Consider the following 22166-nt stretch of genomic DNA (forward strand, 5'->3'; position numbering starts at 1 on the left):
AAGAGCCTTATCAATTCAGCTGAAAATATCTGAATGGTTTAATACTGACAGACCATGGTGTTGTCAGGAACAACTATCATAGGCAAGATTTGTGAAGTTCTTGTGCAATATTTCAATATTCAAATGTAATGTGTCAAAGATCATAGTAGATTCAAATCAAGTCACATGATGAATATTGATGTTGTGTTATCAATATTCAAAACAACAAAGGACTTACTGAAACACAATCAGGTTACATGATTTTATTAAAAATATGATCGTGGTCCAAAACATAAATCACTATAAATATTGATTTCATGGTTTAATGTAACAAAATCATTTGTTGATGTACAGTTAAATATCTATGAAAATGCAAATATGCAATACATAATGTAAATAAAGTGATCTACATTAAACGTGTTTTAATTCTATATTTATATTGTGAAATTCTCATAAATGAACATAACATAATACTTTTTTATCTGTCAGTTGAAAATAAAGTGATTTTGAGGTGGTTTGTTGCTAAGACACCTTTTACTGAAATAGATTAACCTATAATTTAAATTATTTTGAATTGTACATTTTTTATTTTCATGATTGTATAAAACTGTATGATGCTGACCTCACAGTGAAGGTAAGAGAATGGTGTCTCTATCAAAAGCAATAGAAAGGCTACTCAGTCAGTGTTACTTTGCAGGGTTTGTAAGAAAAAAAATAATCTTGTCACTGTGCTTTGAAATCTAGCACAGTGACTCACTGTGACATCACTTTTTGAATTTATTTCTCAACTTGCCTTATCATTCTGATTTTTTCAGAAAGTTTCAGAAAATGAAAATATAACAAGCCTTACGATCTTTTCTTGTATTTCTGCATGCAAATTGGCTGATCCATACATACTACCCTGCCCTTAACTTGTCTTACAGCGAATCATCTTGTCAGATTCATGAATAAAGATGAGAAAAACTTCTTTTCCAAAGACAATATTCAATGAGAAATACAGAAAACAAAAAAGTTCACAGCATGTACAAGGAACAATCTCTTTTCCAGCATTTTTGTTGAGACAACAGTATTAAAAACTTTACGGGTCATCATGACTGCACTTGACCTCTCTCACTTCTCACATCTCTGGCGTCTTTGCCCTTTTTCATGTATGTACCGGCAGGTTCACATACCCAATTAAAAACATTACAGATGTACCAAAGTCCTAGTAGTGAGAAGGATTGATACCCTGAACCATTTGATTTCAGGGGGAGGGGGAATAGAGGATTTTAGAAAAATACATTCAAGTACCCGACTGAAAACATTGCAGATGTACCAAAGTCTAGCTGTGAAAGGGTTAATGTACCCTGATTACGATACTAACTGGTGAAGTAAACCTATACACTTCTACCCCATTGACTAGTACATGGGTTTACCTACCCTATTGAAAACATTGCAGATGTACCAAAGTCTAGCAGTGAAAGGTTTAATACATACCCTGATTAGGATATCTACTGGTGAAGTAAACCTATACAATTCTACACCATTGCCTAGTACATAGGTTTACCTACCCTATTGAAAACATTGCAGATGTACCAAAGTCTAGCTGTGAAAAGCTTGATATCCTTTTTACAATATCTACTTGTTGAGTGAAACCTTAGTGAGATTTGACAGCGAAAATTGTCCTTTCCATAGATATTGATCTGCATGCAAACTTTGACTTCTCTGCTCTTGATTCAGATGTTGAAATTTGAAAGATTCAGCTGAAACAATTATTCTGTATATGCTACATTTATACATCACAATTTAAATGCATTTTTGTCATCAATTCATCGCTGAATTATTTATACGGATACAATCTGAACTGGATCAAACTTCACACTTACTACGAAAATATTCTCTTATTTCCAATATGTATGTACGTTGGCAATGCAGCCATTTCTAAAAATAGACTGAGTAAATAGATTTGGTCTCTGAAAACACATATTACATCATAATGTCTCTGTATTAAGACAACAATGAACTCATATAATAATTATTTTGTCACTTGGACGCCATCAAGGTCACATGATGGTCACATGATCTACTAGGAAATGAATCATCAATATTAGTTCTGTCCATCAGAGTGACATCTACATTTCTATCTCATGTCATAATCAAAACATTCTCTGCACATTAAACATATCAGCACCACCCTATTCCAAATATTTCGAACACTTTCTGACAAACATGAAAAGACTTGATCAAGGTTTGAAATACACCAATTAATCTTGGATGTTTTCAACATTCGCGCGCGCACACTCACACACACACACACACACAGAGGACCAAAATAATGCCATTAAAATTTAACACTGACAATTCTTCAACTAACGCCAGGCTAACGCTAACTAACTAACGCTACAATAAAACCTCTTGTTTCTCATGAATTGGGGGAAATTTTATTCCTTATAAAGCTATGCTTGCACTTCTTAGACTCCTTTTCATTGTGACGTGAGGCATGGCTGCAATAAAATCTGTTTTCAGTAATATCGTTCCTTTATATAGCTGATTGATATTCAGCTTTGGCAATATCATTGACTTTGTCATCAGAGTTAACCTTCCTGACACTTGGTTGCAACTTTGGCTTGTCATCTGAGTTGGCAATGACATTGATCTCTCTACTTTCCTCCATTTCCGGCATGTCCACATTTTGAAGATCAACAGTTGACGGATGAGAAACAATCCCTGAGCCATAGGAATCTCCTAACACATTGACTGAAGTATGGAAGCGATTCCTGTGAAGCAACACATACATAAAGATATACGGCATCATTCAATGAATGATTCTGCAATATATCACAGCTTGAAATTCATTGACAACAATGCCTTGATAGCTATTTACTTTCTGTTACTGACACTGGAGATACTCTCAACAGTGAAAATTCTCTGGTTGTGAAATTAAAACAGAATACAAAAAGTAACTTAACTGAAAATAATTATACTGGTTAGACTTGTATTATTTGCTTGCACATTGTGCTTTGCAACTACTTTGAAAACTAGCAAACAGCATAAACAAGATAAACAGGTTAACTCATACCACACAAAGAACATAAAGTATGATTTGTTAGAATACTTCATAGATAATGAAACAAACACTGGTTGGTCATTTAAGGAACAGACACTGTAACTTCTGATGATTTTCCACAGTTTTTGCTTTGCATGTCAACAGAAAGTTGTAGTTTCACTCTCTACAGCATGTGGAAGTACCTGAACAACATGTTAAAATATTCAGCTTGCCAGAGTGGAAAGGTACACAGTGAACTGTTGTTGTTCATTTTTCAATTTCAGTCTGCACTAAAATTGACTTGTCACATAAAAAAATGAAGTTGAGGCATGTACAGATTTTAGTTTACTAGCAAAATACTGGGATGTAGGATAAAAAGCTGTTGTTAACATATGAAACAAAATATTTAAAACAAGTCATCATTGATGACACAGTCCCTACTTGTTAAAGGGACAAAGCCGGCCATTTTTCATGAATTTTGTTTGATACAAGATAATACATGTACATATATTGTTTGACATGTTGAAAGATACTGAATGAATGGGTGACCATGCATATATTTGACCCCGGTTTTAGACACCATACATGAAACCATTGTGAAATTGAATTAAAATTCATTTTCGCGGTGGTTTCATGTCCTTTAAGACTGCATTAGTGATACATTTTGTGAATTTGTTGATTCTTCTGTTTTCTCTGTAATGTTTCTTTCTTCCAATCTCTCAAGTTTATCCAAACAGTGTACAACTTGTAGACAATCCTGTATGTATGTTGTTCTATGGAGCAAATATGTTTGTTCAGCGCAAAATAATGATAATACATTGGAAGTTGCAGCTTTTTCTTTGAATGATTACATTGAACTGATGTTCTGGAAATTTTGTGGTTGAAGAACAAACTTATGAACATAGAGGTCACAAGGTCATGATCTTTGACACTTACAGTAACCAATCAATAGTCCACAGAAGAGTGACATCACCAGTGGGCAATCCAGCTTTGGTCAAAACAAGCAACATTGTAACCAATCCTGCACTGGAATACTTGTAGTTCCAGTGCTTGCCAAGATAGCAGTCAAACTACAGAAGATGAAAAAAACTAAAAAAGTATTTCATTTTTTTGAATTTCATTGAAACAACTCTTTTTGTGTTTGATCGCATTTGGAAGATATCTCTTAAAATAAATATATATTCAAAGCATGACCAGCCCAAATAAAATGAAAGCTTCTCTATAGACTTTATCCTTTGAGCGCCACAGTCTATTTTTGGCCTCTTTATAAAACAAACCCAAGTCAGTTTTTCTCAGATTTTTGCCAAAATTTTGAGAATAAAATATAGCTAATGAAATGTGATGTCCAATTGGTCCAAAATTATCAAAAAATTACAGAAAATTAATGAAAATTGGTAAAATTTTGCATTAAAATTTTGGCGGGAGAAAATTACAGTGCTCAAAGGGTTAACACACCTTACACTTATGATGGCTTCAGCATCAGGATTTATTCCATTCATCTGTGCAATAACAATAGCTGCTACAGCTTCATACATGGCAGTACCATCCATGTTGACTGTGGCACCAATGGGCAGGACAAGGCAAAGCATGTCATTCATTTGTCAACTTTGTTGTTCTCCTCCAGACATCTAAACGTCACTGGCAAAGTACCCACTATGGTGTGAGATGAAAAAGATGAACATGAGTGATTGCTTTGTGTGTGTTTTACTTCTATAAAGTCATAGTGGAGTAATTGTCCAACAACACTGCATTAGATACTGCAATTCTTATTGCGGTTCTACATCACAAAAGGTGAATTTCTTGGCTGCTGAATTAAGCAGTATGAAAATGGTCACTTTTCGACCAAAACTGCGTTATACCTGTACACATACTGCACTGATTACTGAGCCATCAACTCTAAATAGCACCTCTAGCAAAAGATGTACCAGATGTGTGTGCTGTACCAGAATTCATCATAATCATCATCATCATCATCACAACAATTTTCATGGAAGCAGTTCAACTATAAGTATTTGAATTTCAATAAATCCTATGTATACATTCTTCATGATAGAAAAAATCATAATGTTTTTGTATTTTATTTTCTGAAACATTGTTTCTTAACCACGGAAAATCTAGTCAACTTCTGCAGTCAGGTATGTACCCAGTATTAAGAAGAAAGACATCTTTAAAAAAGTTTAAAGTTTTGATTTTGTTGAGAAAGTTTTGATCAATTTCCTTGGGTAAGGTTTAGATGATTTGCTTTCAAAAGCTACAATTAATACAGGGTTTGCAGTTCATCTTAGAGAAACAAAAAACCACAAATTTCAAATATTTAAAATTAAAAATGGCAGCCATACCTGACCTTTACACTCAAAGCACAGAGCAAAATTTTCACAAAAAAGACAAATGAAAACATCATTTACTTTACGGGTTTCAAAGTTATTCTATTCAGTCAAATAGCAGACAGGAAAAGTATTGTAAAATATTTTAGTGTCTGAAAAATAGTCCCCTTGGCAAATACTTCTTTAAAGAGCCAGTAATACTAACTGTTGATGTTGTTTTTCACTTTCATTTTAATTTCATCTATAGTTTCTTGTACCATTCCCCAAAGTATAAGTTGATATACACAGTATTCAGCATGCCAACTCAGCCTGTACATGTGTAAACTGCGTTGTTATTGTTGACAATGTTATTGTTGAAGAGAATTCTTCCCATTTCTTGTCCAAACTAGAATTCAAATGTAAACAATAACAGTACATTTTGCACATATAGACGCTATGTTGATAAGCTAATTAGTGGATATTTCAACATTCTTTAGGGAGAAGGATAAGAAATGAAACTTATATAGAGAATAAAAATAATGAAAAATTCATCAAAAATTAGTATTACTGGCCTTTTAACATTGAATTAAAATGTTATATTGATGATATGTAAAATACAGATTTTAACTCACCTGGAGGCTGTGCCAAGGGTAGTTATCCATGCTTGCAGCACTCAAAAAGAGTAAACAAATGGATTTTCCTGGTGATCTCAAAGTACAGTCCTGGAAGTAGCATGAATCAAATATAGTCCAATAAACACTGTGTCAGCATATATATGCCAAGCTGGGCCAGCACAGATTCCAGATAATGCACCCATGGATAGCAACTTTGCAGCAATCAGGGACATGATGCCAACTGGTGAATACCTACAAGAAAATAAAATGTGTTTCAGTGTGACCTCTAAACCAAATTATTTTATACCAGTACATTGATCATGTCAAAAACACAGTGATCTGATTTGTAGAGATGAGAAAATAGCAGTGCTATATTTCAGCAATAAAAGGACACCCAGCAAGGATGAGATTTTGACCAGTGCATACATGTCATGATATGGTCAAAACTGAGTGGTCGCTAGTTGTGATTTATTGCTATTCTACTGGTATGATATAACAGTAAACTGAAATTCAGGCATGGAACGTCCAAAGAGGATTTTTGCTCAAGCCAAGGGCTGCATTTGATTATGTTCCTCCAGGAGCCCTAAGTGATGTCATGATGTTGCCCATGGGGAATGATTGGGCTCCCTGAGGAAGTGGGTAAATTGAACATTACCGTGGGAACAAAATGGCAGCAACAATACACTAGGAAATCAAAGATTTTGCCACAGATTAGATATTTTTGCCTGTTTATTTTCAACAACACCATGTCACATCATCTGTTTTGAAAGTTAAAGGGAAGTTTTTCTCCATGAGCACTAGTGTTGCCTGCTTGTTGTCTGCCATGTTTGTTATGCAGTGCCCCCGACTTCCCTGACTCGACATGCAGGGGCAGTGAAATCTACGCTGAGGTACCCCGACAATTACGTCACTGGGTCACCCCAAGGGCGCCTCAAGGAAGATAATAGAACACACCCAAAAGCTTAAGCATTTGCCAGCCATGGCATATCATGATTATACCACGATTCTTTTCATATCTTGACCAATCTGATCGCTGTATTTGCACCATCAATGTACTGGTATGATAAAATTTGTGGTGTACAACCATTGGAATCTGGTCAAGTGGCCCTGAACATGAATTAATTTGCAGGAAGTGAATAGTTGATCAATATATTTTAAGACATGATTATATTCACAAGTGTGTATGCACAAAACACATACAGGCTGTCAAGAATGTTGGTCAGCTACTAATTAATATTCATATATCTATGACTCATATATCTAGGACTATATCAATTGCAAACTTTCTTCTCATTTAAACTTTTTGGAAAAAAGTTTTTACATGTTTTGAGCTTAAATTCTAATGTACTTGAACTGTTGTAGTAACAGTCAATATCTACATCTGAGACTAAATTGCCTTTGTCATCATCCATATGTTCCTTGGACCTGGTAAATTTCATAGTTTACCTTGAATGATAACGATTATTGGACCTGATTTGATGTCTATTAGGATCAGTTCACTCCACAAACACACAAGAGATATCCGATTCCTATACATTGTGTACTCGTGAAAATCTTGAGATAAGGCCAAAAAAAGAAAAGAAATGTGTCTGGTCAGTGCGCGCGTCACTTGAACAACAGCCCGTCACCCTTTTTTTTTCTGTTTGTGGCCGGCGGGCATGGCTGACACCAAACCAAAATGGCTGAAGAGAAAGACAAAATTCTTTGGGGGGAATGATCAGTGACTGCATGAACAGTATATATGTGACTATATTGATAAAACTATAAAACTGACCCTCCTCCCTCCCTTGAGGGAAAAATAAAAAAAATAAAAAAAATAAAATGCGCGTCGCCGCACCATTTTTTAAAGAAAGACCTGACCAGAAACATTTCTTTTTTTTGTTTTGGCCTAATACCCATTGTTGGGTGTGATTTACTACTTAAAGTACAATGTGCCAGATATAGGAATTCTTTGAGTTTCAAAATTTCTTTCTGATTTACCAGTTGTGGGAGATGATTGTAAAGCTCTTGGTTCACTGTCTTAGTGTTTTTTTGAAATACAAAATTTTATTTTTCCCATAGAGTTAACACAGGGATGGCAGCCATATTGAATTTCAAATATTATTAAATGTCAAGTAATTTGTTTCTCCAGTACCACAGTTTACCAGGGACCCCTGATTTTTATCCTTGATTTTGAAAGAGAAAGGCTGAAAGTTTACTTGAGGAAAGTTTGAAAGAAAGTTTAAGTTTTTCACTTTGAGAGTAAATTCTGAATGTCTGTCCATGAAGCACTGTCCACCTTGAGCAGCAATTATTTTCTACAACAACAGTCACAAGAGAGAATTCAGACTACAAGTCAGGGTGATATTAGTACATTGGGACACTAATGGAATGTGGTAAAGCTAAATATGTAACTATGAAATCCCTTTAAAGTATGAAAGATTAAAAATGTTTTTGACATTATTGGATCAGACTTGTTCTTTTTCATGATATAGTAAAAATATCCTATCCAATACAAGTTTGATGCCATGTTTCAAAGATTATCATAGCTACAGCACACGAGGGACAAAAAGTGACTGAAATAATATTCTGCATTTCAGGTATGTGTATTCCTAATCAAATCAAGTTCTCAAAAAATCCGCCTCAAAATCACGGTGCCCAACTGTCACACAAAGTGCTACCCACTAAAAATTACCATATTTAACACTGAGAAAGATAAATGGTTTGATAATATTGTTCTGTCTGGAATTGGACATCATCACATCTGTACTGAATGGAGATGCATATCTGGGAGTGATGTAAAGAGCGCCCTCTACCATGTAAACCTAGCCAGTTCTCAGTGGATAGACCTCAACTTGTCTTTCAAGGTGTTTTCAAATTTAGTTCATAAACTTTCTAAAATGCAAAAAATGACTATTTTCCCCAACATACTTGCATTGGTAATGTAAACCGTATACCGGTACATACAGGATATGGTAAAACTGGCCTATACTGTGATGTTTTGGTCTTCTCAAAATCATTCAAAATGTTTAACTTATTTAGCAATAATGTACCCCCTCCCGGCCCATCATGGACGAAAGCAAACTTTGCACAACATAATGCACAAGGCGAAGTCGAGTACATTATGGAGTGCAAAGTTTGCTTGAGTCCATTATGGGCCGGGAGGGGTAACATTATTGATATTATTTTATAGTTTTGGCGGTGGGTGCCGGTGAATTTGCAGATGTAGAAAACAAATAAAAAAGGAAATTTAAACTGAGTTCGAAGCCAGCGAGTGTCGTCCAGCATGATCGGCCCTGACTCTGTATATTGTATACATTTACATGCACTGCACACTACACTGCACTGAACACGCACGTTCAACACAAAAAATGAGCAGCACTTTCATGGTTCAATTTGGAATTTAAAAAACGGTGTATTTTCAAAGGAAACAAAAAGGAGTTGCATCTCTGGTCTATATCGAACTTGAAACATCACCTTTCAATATCATGCCATTCAAAAAGCTGACATGGTGAAGTGCCAGACATAAAGAAAAACGGAATGTTCATGCATAGACATCAGCATGATCAGCGAGCTGCATGCCATGGTATCAGCTGATCAATACGATCATTATTATGTCGCTAGTAGTACGGTATTCATTGCAAACGATATCAACAGAGTTCAACAATGTTATTCAAATGTTTAAATTTCATTAATAATTGTGTGTATAAATTTAATTTTTGATGGCTTCTTGGGAAGAGCTATTTTATTTTGGTGAAAGAGAAAACTCGACATAAACAGGTGCTTTAAAGTTACAGTTGACAAACATACTGGAGGGTGTCTGTCACTATGCCATAAACAAGTCATTGACAATGACACAGTCCCCATTTGTACTTTAATTACAAGTCCTCTGAGAGGAAGGAGTCCTTTTCATTAATTACGTCTGTGATTAAAAATACTGCAATACAGATGGGGCTTATTGGCCAAAAATGAGTTCCATAGTGGTGAAAACATAAAACCAATGTAAGACACCATAATAATTACAAAAGGTCATTAAAATGAATCAATTAGTACTTAATCACCAGGATGCTGCCAAATATTTTTGCATCCTATCCTGAAACTGACAGATTATCAACGGTACCGTTTTTCATAAAGTTTGATGCAGTACTTTGGATATTCACCCTAAAAACAAAAATCAATTATGTAAATGAAAACTACCAATTAATTTATATATATGAATGATTACCACTAAGTGTCATTGATTTGTATTTAAAACACTATGAGATCAAAATCTGTACCAAGTTTCATCAAATTTAACGCAGTATTTGTGGATTATCACTCTAATTAGGAAAGTTTATTACATATGCGACTACACATTAACTTGACACTGATAAACGTCTTTTTCACTGTTAAAGCAATGTGAGCTTAACATAGTACCAAGTTTTATGAAATTTGATGGAGCACTTCTTGACATATCAGACTAATTACGAAAATTCAATAATTGACATGATACTGCTACATGCCGTTAAACAAATTGATGTGTATATGTATGACATACCGGTAGGTCAATGTCCTTTTGCCAACCTTGAATGATACTAGAGGAAATATGTCAATATAGGTCAATATAGGTCAATGTCCTTGTACCAACTTTGAATAAAATCGGTTGAGATGTGCCTGAGTTATGGTTCCGTTCATGAAAACAACATAACAAAATGGCTGTACGGCGGCCATATTGGATTGTATCACAAAACAAATCAATGCAGGTGTGCATGACATAGGTCAATGTCCTTGTACCAATTTTGAATAAAATCGCTTAAAACATGCCTGAGTTATCGCTCCATACATGAAAAAATAGTAACAAAATGGCTGCCATGCGGCCATATTGAATTGTATCACAAAACAAGTCTATGTTGATATGCATAACATAGGTAAATGTCCTTGTACCAACTTTGAATAAAATCGGTGGTGACGTGCCTGATTTATGGCTCCGTACATGAAAAAATCATAACAAAATAGCAGCCATGCGGCCATATTGGATAATATCATGAAAAAAATTGAAGTGCATACATGTATGTATGATATGTACAGGTCAATGTCCTTGTACCAACTTTGAATAAAATCGATTGAGATGTGCCTGAGTTATGGCTCCGTTCATGAAAAAATCATTAACAAAATTGCTGCACGGTGGCCATATTGGATTGCATCAAAAAACAAATCAATGCAGATATGCATGACATAGGTCAATGTCCTTGTACCAACTTTGAATAAAATCGATTGAGAAGTGCCTGAGTTATGGCTCCATACATGAAAAAATCTTAACTAAAATGGCCGCATGGCGGCCATATTGGATTGTACGACAAAACAAATCGACGTCCATATGTATGACATATGAAGTAATCCTTGAAACAAGTTTGAATGAAATCGCTCCAGACATGTTTGAGACATCTGCGTGAACGGACAGACGGACACATAGATGTATGGATGGACGGACATGACCAAACCTATCCCCGGTGTCTGTGGGGACTAAACAGAATTGGTACAGGCATATCTCAGATATCTGCATTCATGAGCCCCTATGCATGGACACAGCATTAATATCAATACCCGAATCCTGGAACCCCTGTGGATCACACCTGGGGACCCTGTGGATGGATATCAAATACAGGAAAGAAAACAGCTGTCACAAAGCCATTTTTGATCGAATCATTACAAAAACTGGCGTGCATATATATGTGATAGGGATTAATATATGTACCATAGTTCAATGCAATCGCGCCCAGCATCTCTGAGAAATTTATGTGAATGAATGCACAGTCGTAAAAATATAGGAAACAAAATGGCCGCCACACAGCCATTTTAGATCAGATCAAAACAAAAATCGATGTGCATATGTATAACATATAGAGTAATCTATATGTACAAAGTTTGAATGGAATCGCTCCTAGCATCACTGAGAAATTTGCGTGAACATACACACAGATATCAAATACAGGAAACAAAATGGCCGCCAGACAACCATATTGGATGGGATCGTAAAACAAACCAACATGCATATGTATGGCATAAGTAATAATCCTTGTAGCAAGTTTGAAGGAAATTGCTCCAGGCGTCTCTAAGATATCTGTGTGAACGGACGCACGGACGCACGGACATGACCAAACCTTTAAGTTCCCCCAGACGGTGTCCATGGGGACTAACAAGGCAAGGTGAAACCACAGACAAGGTGAAATGATGAATGAAAGTTGTCTCAGATTACAGTCAGTGCATCAGAACTAGTTGGCCAAGATGTTAGATCAACAGAGAGTCCATGGTCATCATGATTGTTGACATTAGCTGACCTTAGACCGAGACTTTGAATGGCTCCATAGTAATTTCTGTAGACACTTCTGGTCAAGGTTGATGACAGCTGCCATTGTTGGCCTGTTTATGGCTGGTTTGAGTAGCCTTTCATGCTTGCATCATTTACATGGCCACTGACGTATTGCCAATTGTGTCAAACCCGGTATTATCTACGAGTTTGCAAGTGTACTGAGTTCTGTTTCACCAATATGGCAACGAAGCGAATCAAGTTGTAAACAACGTAGTAGTAGTATTACTGCATACTGCAGCGTATCGGACGGGGACTGCATGCTGAGCGCAAGCCATTGACAGGAGATGACGAGTGCATGCGGGAGGACCCAAAAAATTGATAAATCATGCAGTAAGACATTATTATCAATATTGTGCACCAATATCAAGATTTATCGTTTTGTGTATTGCATGGTTTATCCCATACTTTCCCTCCTTTCAAACGCATAGTCTTTTTTTTGGTTTTCCAAAAAAAACTTGTATTGTTAAATGCTCGCTGTGGGGCTGCAATGCTGAATAATGGAATACCGGTACACTATCAATAATAATGTGTGGATATAACATCATAAAATTCACTGGTATTGACAAAGCTATAATATAATATTTGACAATGCTGTAAATATTAATGATATAATTTAAAGTCTTATCAATCTGCTCAATAATATTACCATTGGAAAGTGAAGGTTGTCCACTCTCAACTCTATACGTATTTCTTATCCAACTTACACCTCCAAACGTTGTCCACTACTAACCCCACACTTACTCAAGTCACAAAATAAGACAGAATTTTCTGATACACTCTTGAGACTTTAAAGGGACAAAGTCAGCCAATTTTCATAAATTAACAGTATTGATCATGTAAAGAGACAAGGAAAGGCGACAGTCAATCCTATCAATTTATCTAAATTTTCATGCACTCTCACATCTTGCATATTTTAAGCACCACTTCAAGCCACTTTGGGGCGTTCAACATCGGCATTCAAAATCTGATACATCTGACAATTTCATGTCTTTTTTCAAATCAAAAATTTTATGATTATTCACTACATGTTCTGTCAATTTAATGCAGTATTACCAAAAGTGGAAACAAAAAATTTAACAATAAAAGAAAAGTGAAAGTCCTTTCCCAATTAATTTCTCTCTCTCTCTCTCTCTCTCTCTCTCTCTCTCTCTCTCTCTCTCTCTCTCTCTCTCTCTCTCTCTGTCTCTCTCTGTCTCTCTCTCTCTCTCTCTCTCTCTCTCACAGTCTTCTATCATGAGATAAGTTTCACAATACATGACGTAGGCCAAGGTAAACTTACCTGGTATTCATTGACTGATATGCCAGTATGCTGAAAGGAACCATAGACAGCGCCCTCTTGAGGTCAAATGTTCAATGACAATAATGGAAATTGTGTTGTAGACAGGTTATGTGGCATCTTTGGCAGCACACTCTGAATATTTCCTTGATTCAAAGTTGTCTTGGATAACAGCAACACAATATAATACTCCTTTGAAGACAGAATAAGATAAATTGATTTTAGAATCAAAGTCATTGTTTTATTCAATCAAGTTACCAGGACTTTTGGTTTGTTTGTCAAATAACTCACTTTTCTCTCTCTTCCAAGTAATATTGAACCCTTTCAATTTAATCAGAAATGTAATTTTCATTCAGTTCACAGCAATCCTCATGAAAACAAGGGTCTATCTATAACATGTCATCTAGAAATGTCTTTTTCATTAGTCTATATTGATGATCATTGAAAAAGTGAAACTCCCATCGTCATTGAGTGTAGTAGTCATAAAATCAAGCAATCTGACTCTACAATTTGGTACTAGATTTCCCAGGATGCAATTACTTATGATTCCAACAAACACAGCATACTTAGTACTAGACTGGATTCACAATGCAACACCCCCACAAAATTATCCATGAAAAGAAAATTTAGCTGCAGTAACTGATGTCCTTCTTCACAGTATTAGCAAAACTCACTTTCAAGAAATTCTGTGAGGCATCATGTCCAATTTTGTAACAACCATCGACAAAAACATTTCAATTCAGTGTAGAAATTCACATTAATATCTCTCATCTCTGCAAATACCAAATACAGTCCTTACAATGAGTTTCGATTGACAGTCAATACTTGCCATGTTTATACAACACCTTTCATGTAGTCATGTTGGAATGTAGTCTTAGTGACCCAGACTCTCTCAGAGTTAATTCTAGGATGCACCATTGCACAATTTGCGCAATAAAATTCTGAAATGGCCCTCATTTCACCGTTTGATGTGCCAATGAGGGCACAACATTCTCTGAATGGTTTGGTCACATAGAGTTCAAATAATTTGTACATTCGCACAGTGAAGCTGGTTGGGCTCCCCAAAGGTCAGGTCATTACCTCAGTCATAGTGTGACATGTAAAATGATTCAGTTACCCATCATCCTTTGTAATTTCAATAACCAGTACAGCATGTATGGTGGTACGTACGAAGCTGGGTAGAAAGGACTGATGTACATGTAGGGTCAACAGTGCATTGGAGCCATGTGCATGTGGCATGATGGCCAATGAATGTAAACAACAGCAGTAGTCACCATGTAATGGTGAAAGGATAGTTGTTTCTGGGATTTTTAATGCAAATAGTTGATGAACCCCTTTTTTTAGACAAAGGTGATGGGTTAGGCCCTTAATGGAAGCACCTGCTACGTTTACCGTCCATACAGGCATTGAACACTGCAAGGAAAATATTCATGCTGGGCCAATTGATTGTTTTGAACAGCAATATTTTCAGTTGGACATATCTCGTTTTCACGAGTAGCCAGGTCTATGCATAGAACAAGTCATCGTTGATGACACAGTCCCCACTTGTTAATGGGTACTTTGATTACAAGTCCTCAGAGAGGATAGAGTCCTCTTCATTAAGGTAGAACGCACCTCGGGGACAGACATTCGGACTCTCAAACTTTTACAGTTCTCTTCTGATATACCACATGTGGGGGTTTATTTTAAAGCTCTTGGTGAAAGAAAACTTTTCAACGGTTTAGTTTTTTGAAATTCGAAAATTTTTATTTTTCTCCATAGAGTTAACACAGGGATGGCGGCCATTTTGAATTTCTAATATCGGTAAATCTTTGGTTAGGCCAAAGTAAGTAAATTCTTTGTTTTGCGTCCACTCAAAATCCTAAAAGGTACGCGGGTAAGCGGTTAAAAAACACACACAGAAAATTTAACACAAAATCTGTTTGCCTTTATTGGACAATTTTTCTCAAACAACATGAATGCGCCTGTCAGAGTGTGACACACTGTTTGATCACTATGACAAATGGATCAAAATTAACAGTCATTCTTTGACGTTTTCTTTTCTTTTATTAGTTTTAGATTTCTTTCTTGTGCATTCAAAGTGTCCACATGTCAATACCATTGCACAGCAACTTGACAGCCTCATCAAATTACTTAAATATAGACAGTTTGAGGAAAGGGTACACTATAACAGTATACAGTAGCAGTCTTTTGTCCTCAAGTTCTTGTATGTTTCTTTCAAGTTTCTTGTAATGTTAATGCTGATGGAATGTCATAATTTGCTGAAAGGTGTCTGTTTTGAAAGAAAACACCAAACAGATATGGTAACCTCTAGCCTCTGCATTCAATTTTAGAAAGATGGGGCATCAGAGAGAACAAGACACTGGTGATATAATGACAAAAGTATTCCCTGTAGCTTCCTCGGGACCATCCATAAAACTAGCACCTTTCCTTTCCATCAAATAAAAGAAATCATTTCGTAATTGTCAGTCTTCACACACAGACTCATCAGACCCAAATTTAGGTGGACGCTTCCCAATTATATTCCTTGCACTTTCAAAGTACCACACCCCAGATTGATTGAAAAGATGAAGTATCATGGCATAAATGGAAATATCCTACAGTGGGTCAAAGCTTGATTGACAAATACAAAAGATCGAGTAGTCATAAATGGAGCATCATCTGAACGGAGAATACGTCACCAGTGGTGTCCCACAGGGTTCAGTTCTTCGACCAGTACTCTTTCTAATCTACATCAATCACACTGGCGGTGAAATTAGTTCTGAACTCAAAAATTTACTGACAATACCAAGACATATCACCCCTTGCGAAATTGTATTGATCCTGAAATGCTACAAGCTGGTTTGGACAAGCTACATAAAATGAGTGAACACTGGCGGACGCATATTGGCTACACCCCTTCCATAAATTCTCAATGAACAACATTTCACTGGGACGTAAAAGTGAAGAAAATGACTTTGGCTACCTTCTTCATTCTATCTCAAAACCTTCAAGCAAATGTGATAAGTTTGCAATAAAGCAAACAGAATGCTTGATCTCATCAAATGATCATTGTCGATCAAATCAAAAAAATGTCATTCTTCGTCTTTACAAGCAACTTGTGAGACCACAGCTCGAATATGCAGTACAAGCTTGGTCACCATGGCTACAAAGGACATAAAAATCTTAGCACGGCAAATAATACCTAAACTCCAACACTACAATTATAAAAATAGACTTAAAGAGCTTGGTTTAATAACACTTGAACAAAGAAGAATTCGCGGCGACATGATTCAACGCTAGAAAGTTATCAAAGGCCATGACCACTGTAACCTTTCACTTGAGTTAGCAGCTGACTCGAGAACTCAAGGACACTGTCCCAAACTTCATAAACTTACCGTTCGACTTAATACAAGGAAGTTCTTTTTTTCAGCAAGAGTTGTGGACTCCTGAAATAGATTACCAGCCCATGTCATTAATGCAGAAAGTGTGACCTCCTTCAAGAGCAGCTACGACCGACGACTACAAGTTTGAACTTTCATAGAGGGATTCTAATATACTTTCCCTTACCCAAACTGAACAAAAAAGTACATAAAGGCCTTTCGTTTACAGGACTGATCACTGGTTTGTTTTTTGTTTCAAGTTAAAATGGACGAATGAGCCAAATTTTTGGCAAACCTGAAAGACCGATAAACTAGGATAGGCTTCAACACTTTCCGATTTTTTCGTCTGCCATATTCTCTGAGTCGTGGTACCCAAGTCCAATTGGCCGACTGAATCTCTCTCTGGGTCAAGTCCCGATTGCTCGCAATGACCATGCCTTCAAGTTGCCGTGCAAAGGTTTCCTGTTTTTCAACTTCGATTATTTCCCTGCTTTCATCCATTTTTATCGTGACGGCAAAGCCACAACAGGCAAAGCCACAGCAGAGAGTGAGAACATGAGGCCCCGGCGTGAGGCAGAGAGGATTGACAGGGGTAAATGTGTAGAGAGTACTGTTTCACGTCACCGCACGGTCTATCAGTGAAATCTGACTGCCGTAAAGGAGTATTTCATCGCAAAGTTAAAAGCCACGACTTGTTTTTGTGACAAAATGGCGCCACCAACGGCGAAATTTTGAAAGGAAAGTTTGTGGTTTTTTTCCGAAAAATCTCCAAAAACCTAGGCGCGCGCGGACGCAAAACAAAGAATTTACTTACTTTGGCCTTATTTGTTTCTCAAGTACCAAAATTTGCACGGTGATCCCCTATTTTTATTCTTGATTTTGAAAGAGAATGATTGAAAGATTTCTTGAGGAAAGTTAGAGCAAAAGTTTAAGTCTTTCACTTTCGAGGTGCATATTACCTTAATTAGGTCTGTGATAAAAATACTTTGATACAGATGGCGCTCAATGGCCAAGAATGAGTTCCATGGTGATGAAAACATAAAACCAATGTAGGCCACCATCCTAAAGGCAAATTTGCTGAAACACATACATTTGACATATATTGGTTCCCCTTCCAAAAATGATCCAAATGGATACCAAATTGTATCATCTTCCCGTTAAAAGTTAATTTTATACTTGTGACATACTTTGGTAACAAATAAATCAGATTTCATACAAGAATTGCCTTTTGTATTATGTGTAGCAAAAAATTGTAGAATTTAAGATAAGCCATAATTTGCGATTTGAACTCTTGGGGTATGGGGTAAAGTTTGACCATATTTCAGAAAGACTATGAAGGACATTGCATATTACAATATGTCATCTTAAAGAAGAATAAATTGCCCTACTAATGATACATCACAAGCCAGGTTGTGTTACAAAATAAGCTCAGCAGATTACTTACAAGAAAAAGAATATAACAAAAAAGGTTCCAGTCTGTGGTACTGCGATTTTGCATTTCCCTTCAAAATATGGCTGTTACAACTATACAATCCAAATATAATTAATTAATCAACAGGATGTTGTAAAACATTTTTGCATCCTATCATGACACTGATAGATTATCACTGGTACCATATTTTATAAAGTTTGATGCAGTGCTTCTGGACGTTCACCTTTAAAAACAAAAGTTCATCATGTAAATGCAAATTGGCAATTAATTTAATATAAAGGTTCGTATCACAAAACAAATCAACGTGCATATGTATGACATAAGTCAATGTCCTTGTACCAACTTTGTATAAAATGGGTTGAAACATGTCTGAGTTTAATGGCTTCGTACATGAAAAAAATCGTAATAAAATGGCTGCCTGGCAGCCATATTGGATCGTATCACAAAACAAATCGACGTGCATACAAATCCCCTTGGGACAGGAGCAGGGGCCCCATGGCCCCCTGTTTTTACATCCTAGATTGAACACTGCTCTCTGCTGGGGGCGCTGTTGCTTCCGCCCAGAGAAGTGTCTCTTCTCTGACCGAAGTGACAGCGCCCCCAGCAGAGAGAGTCTGTCTCACTGAGACTACTTGGAATGCAGAAATACTCAGAAAGACATTGTCACTCTTTTTACAATGTATTTTTTTCACCAGATCATGTCCAAGTATAGAATCAATAATATATACCTTTACATTCAACATTCACAAACTAACTCCTCAATGAGCCAATGTCCCTAAAATCCAATCCAAAATATATCTTTATCAATGAAGTCCAATGTTTGACAAGGCTAGAACAACAAAGGTCAAAATTCCAACATCTATAATGTATGAATGTCACATAGGTCAAAGTTCAAACCAGTATTTCAGTATCAGTTTTACAAAACTGAAATCAATTCTTATCCTGCTAAGGGGATACAATTCTCAAATGCGAGTCTGACATTTTTTTAACATCATCTAAACATTGTTAATTTCTACTTCACAGTCTGTTATGATCATAATTTGATTTGAAAACACCATCGTTTTACTCCAAACACTTTTTTCTGACTACAGATATCATATTTGAAAGAATAAATTATAACACTTGATAATAAACATTGCTTTGAAGCTTCATCAACATAAAGAAAAGAGGTAATTTAAATAATAAGTGATGTTGTCATCACATTTTATGGATCTGCAAGACTTTATGTAAAGGCTGACAAGTACCCTAGGTGTGACCTTTGGAATTTCAATCTATGAAAAATTCTCCCTCATATACATAGGATCTGATTGATTTGCTTTGGCTTTAAGAAACACCATCTTTTAAGGGCCAGTAATGCTCACTTTTGATAATTTATCATTATTTTTATTTTATATGTTAATTGAAAGTTCTTATTCTACTCCCAAAAAATGTTGAAACACCCGTTATTAAGCTTGTCAACATAGCATATTATTAATGTGTAAAATGCACTGTTATTGTTGACAGTTGAATTCTAGTCCACACTAGAATTCAATCATCAACAATAACAACACAGTTTACACATGTACAGGCTGAGTTGTCAAGCTGAATAATGTATTAACATGCCCCTGGGAGTAGAACAAGAAATTATGGTTGACATTAAACAATAATAGTAAAAAAAAATCATCAACAGTTAGCATTACTGGTCTTTTAAAGAGATGAGCAATACATGTATGCTATCATTGATTTGTCTGAATAAACAATTCTCTCCTGGACAAATGAATAGAGTGATTTATACAGTCACAAGGACACAGACAACGCTTTGGCTTTTACACCAGGGCCCAAGATAGGGCAGGCTGCTTATACTGAAAACAGAATCCATACAAAAACACAAAATATTCAGTACTATTGTACTGAATTCAAAAGAAGTAAAATACGATAAAATACTAGATATCTGCCTGTATAACCCAAATACTTGTAAACTATTGATGTTAAATGTTGACATTCTTGCAATGATGTAGACTTTTAACCTACCACTTTGAAGGAAATGTTGATTATTAACATAGATTCTGCCCCATAAATGTTGACATATGGACCCCTTCCCCCTATTTTGGGGAAAACAGTAAAGTTTATGTTTTACTGTATACCGTAGTTGATGGAGGATGAGTGTCTCTAATACTCCAGTTTGACTCAATGAAATAAAATCTGTGTTCATTCTCGTTGTTTCATCATAGCGACACGACATGCAAGCTACACAAGACTATTAAAGCTATGTGATTTCCTTCGAGAAAATAACACCATTGATCAGTAGAAACCAAGCACGGCGCCGTCAGTCAGCTGTATTCAGAATGACGGGAGTTCAGGACGAACTGCAGAATCCCGTTCAAGCGCAGTGTACAGAGTACACATCGAGTGATGAAGTAGACTAACCTACCGATATATGCCCGTGTGCTATACTACAGCCTATAGCATCGAGTATCTGCTTCAAAGTTTTGAGCCTAATTTTGGACTGAGCATTACAATTGCCACAAAGGTGACTCTTCTTATGATATGACTCACCTTCGCCTCTGTTTGGTCGCACTAATATATCCAAAATAATAACTGTGATTCCGCACAATGAAATATGTGCGAGAGATAATTTGAATCGTTCCTGGACGAGAGATATCCAAAACAGTGCGCCATCCGCACCGCCATCTTGGCCGTTATCTTATATGGTGATTAGCGGATGAAGCTTACTGCTGAAGTTCTTGTCAGTTCCAAGGCTCTGCCACAGAAAATAATAATCCGTCACAAGGAGCTGTTCCGGTGATACTTTCAGTGATACGTTCCCGCAGAACAGTAATTCATCACTTTGAAAGATAACGTCACATCGGGTCTACCGGCTGTGCATCGTATACCCTCCATGTCGAGGACACGAACTCAAACAAACTTTACGCCAATGGGTTCTGTGGCGCCCTCTATGATGTCTGATGACATTAAACGAAAGAACAGTTTCGCCATATGACTTCACTCCTGTGTCCTGGCATAGATAGCTCGATTCTATTGTCTATGTGTTATGTGGGTCATTTACCCCACACTCATCATGACCTGAGTTCAATTAGTCTAGAACATTCTCAAGGTCACTGCCCTTGATGACCTAACAACCTTGAATTCAATTAGTCATGTTTGGAATGTTCTGGAAAGTTGATTAGTTGTGTAAGGGAGATAATTTTAGAAGAGTAATTAGCATGTCAATAAAAGTTCTAGATTGTTCTTATATGCCTTTATAAAGGGACGTGCTCAGCTTCCAGTCAGACTTTTGGGATCGTGTCTCTTGTGTGTTACTAAACTCCAGCAGTAGTCATTCTCAAGACTTTTCAAGACCTTCACTGTCAACGCTGGATTTATACTGTGGACTTTGTGCAGCTTCAAGCCTGCAAGCCAAAGGACTGTTCATTCATCCGACTGACTGTTACAACTCTGAGACTGGAGCTTTGCCGTCCCAGCTGAGATAAGTAATCTGTACACTTTTAAAGCTTGTACTCTATCCCTGACTTAGCAATTAGTTTTATTTTTGTAATAAATTTTGTTTAAACGTTAACTGCTGAGTTCACCCTTTTGTTCGTTTTCTCTAGCACGTAACAAAATTGGGGGCTTGTCCGGGAGACGAATATTTTGAGCCGTTTGACAACATTTTGACAGCCTTTTCAAAACTACTGTATACTGTGAACTCAGCGAAATTCAATCATGGCGGAATTCAAGCCAGACGAATTTATGGATGACCTTGATCAGGACACATTTAATTCCCTCAGAAAAGACAACCTCATAGCACTGGCAATTTCCTTAAAGTAGATGTCAAAAGATCTATGCGCAAGCGAGAAATTCAGTTCAA

General features: G+C 36.5%; 1 long non-coding RNA gene across 1 annotated transcript; it reads right to left on the reverse strand.

The window, feature by feature from the left end:
- Nucleotides 1–386: 386 nt before the first annotated feature.
- LOC139114843 (uncharacterized) lies at nucleotides 387–21344 on the reverse strand. The gene is made up of 6 exons (XR_011547973.1): nucleotides 20855–21344; nucleotides 13529–13717; nucleotides 5940–6173; nucleotides 4460–4657; nucleotides 3941–4074; nucleotides 387–2735 (listed from the first exon to the last, which is right to left on the reverse strand). It is a non-coding gene; the product is annotated as an uncharacterized lncRNA (long non-coding RNA).
- Nucleotides 21345–22166: the final 822 nt, after the last annotated feature.

Source organism: Ptychodera flava, chromosome 16 (assembly GCF_041260155.1).
Source record: "Ptychodera flava strain L36383 chromosome 16, AS_Pfla_20210202, whole genome shotgun sequence".
Taxonomy (NCBI): Eukaryota; Metazoa; Hemichordata; class Enteropneusta; family Ptychoderidae; genus Ptychodera; species Ptychodera flava.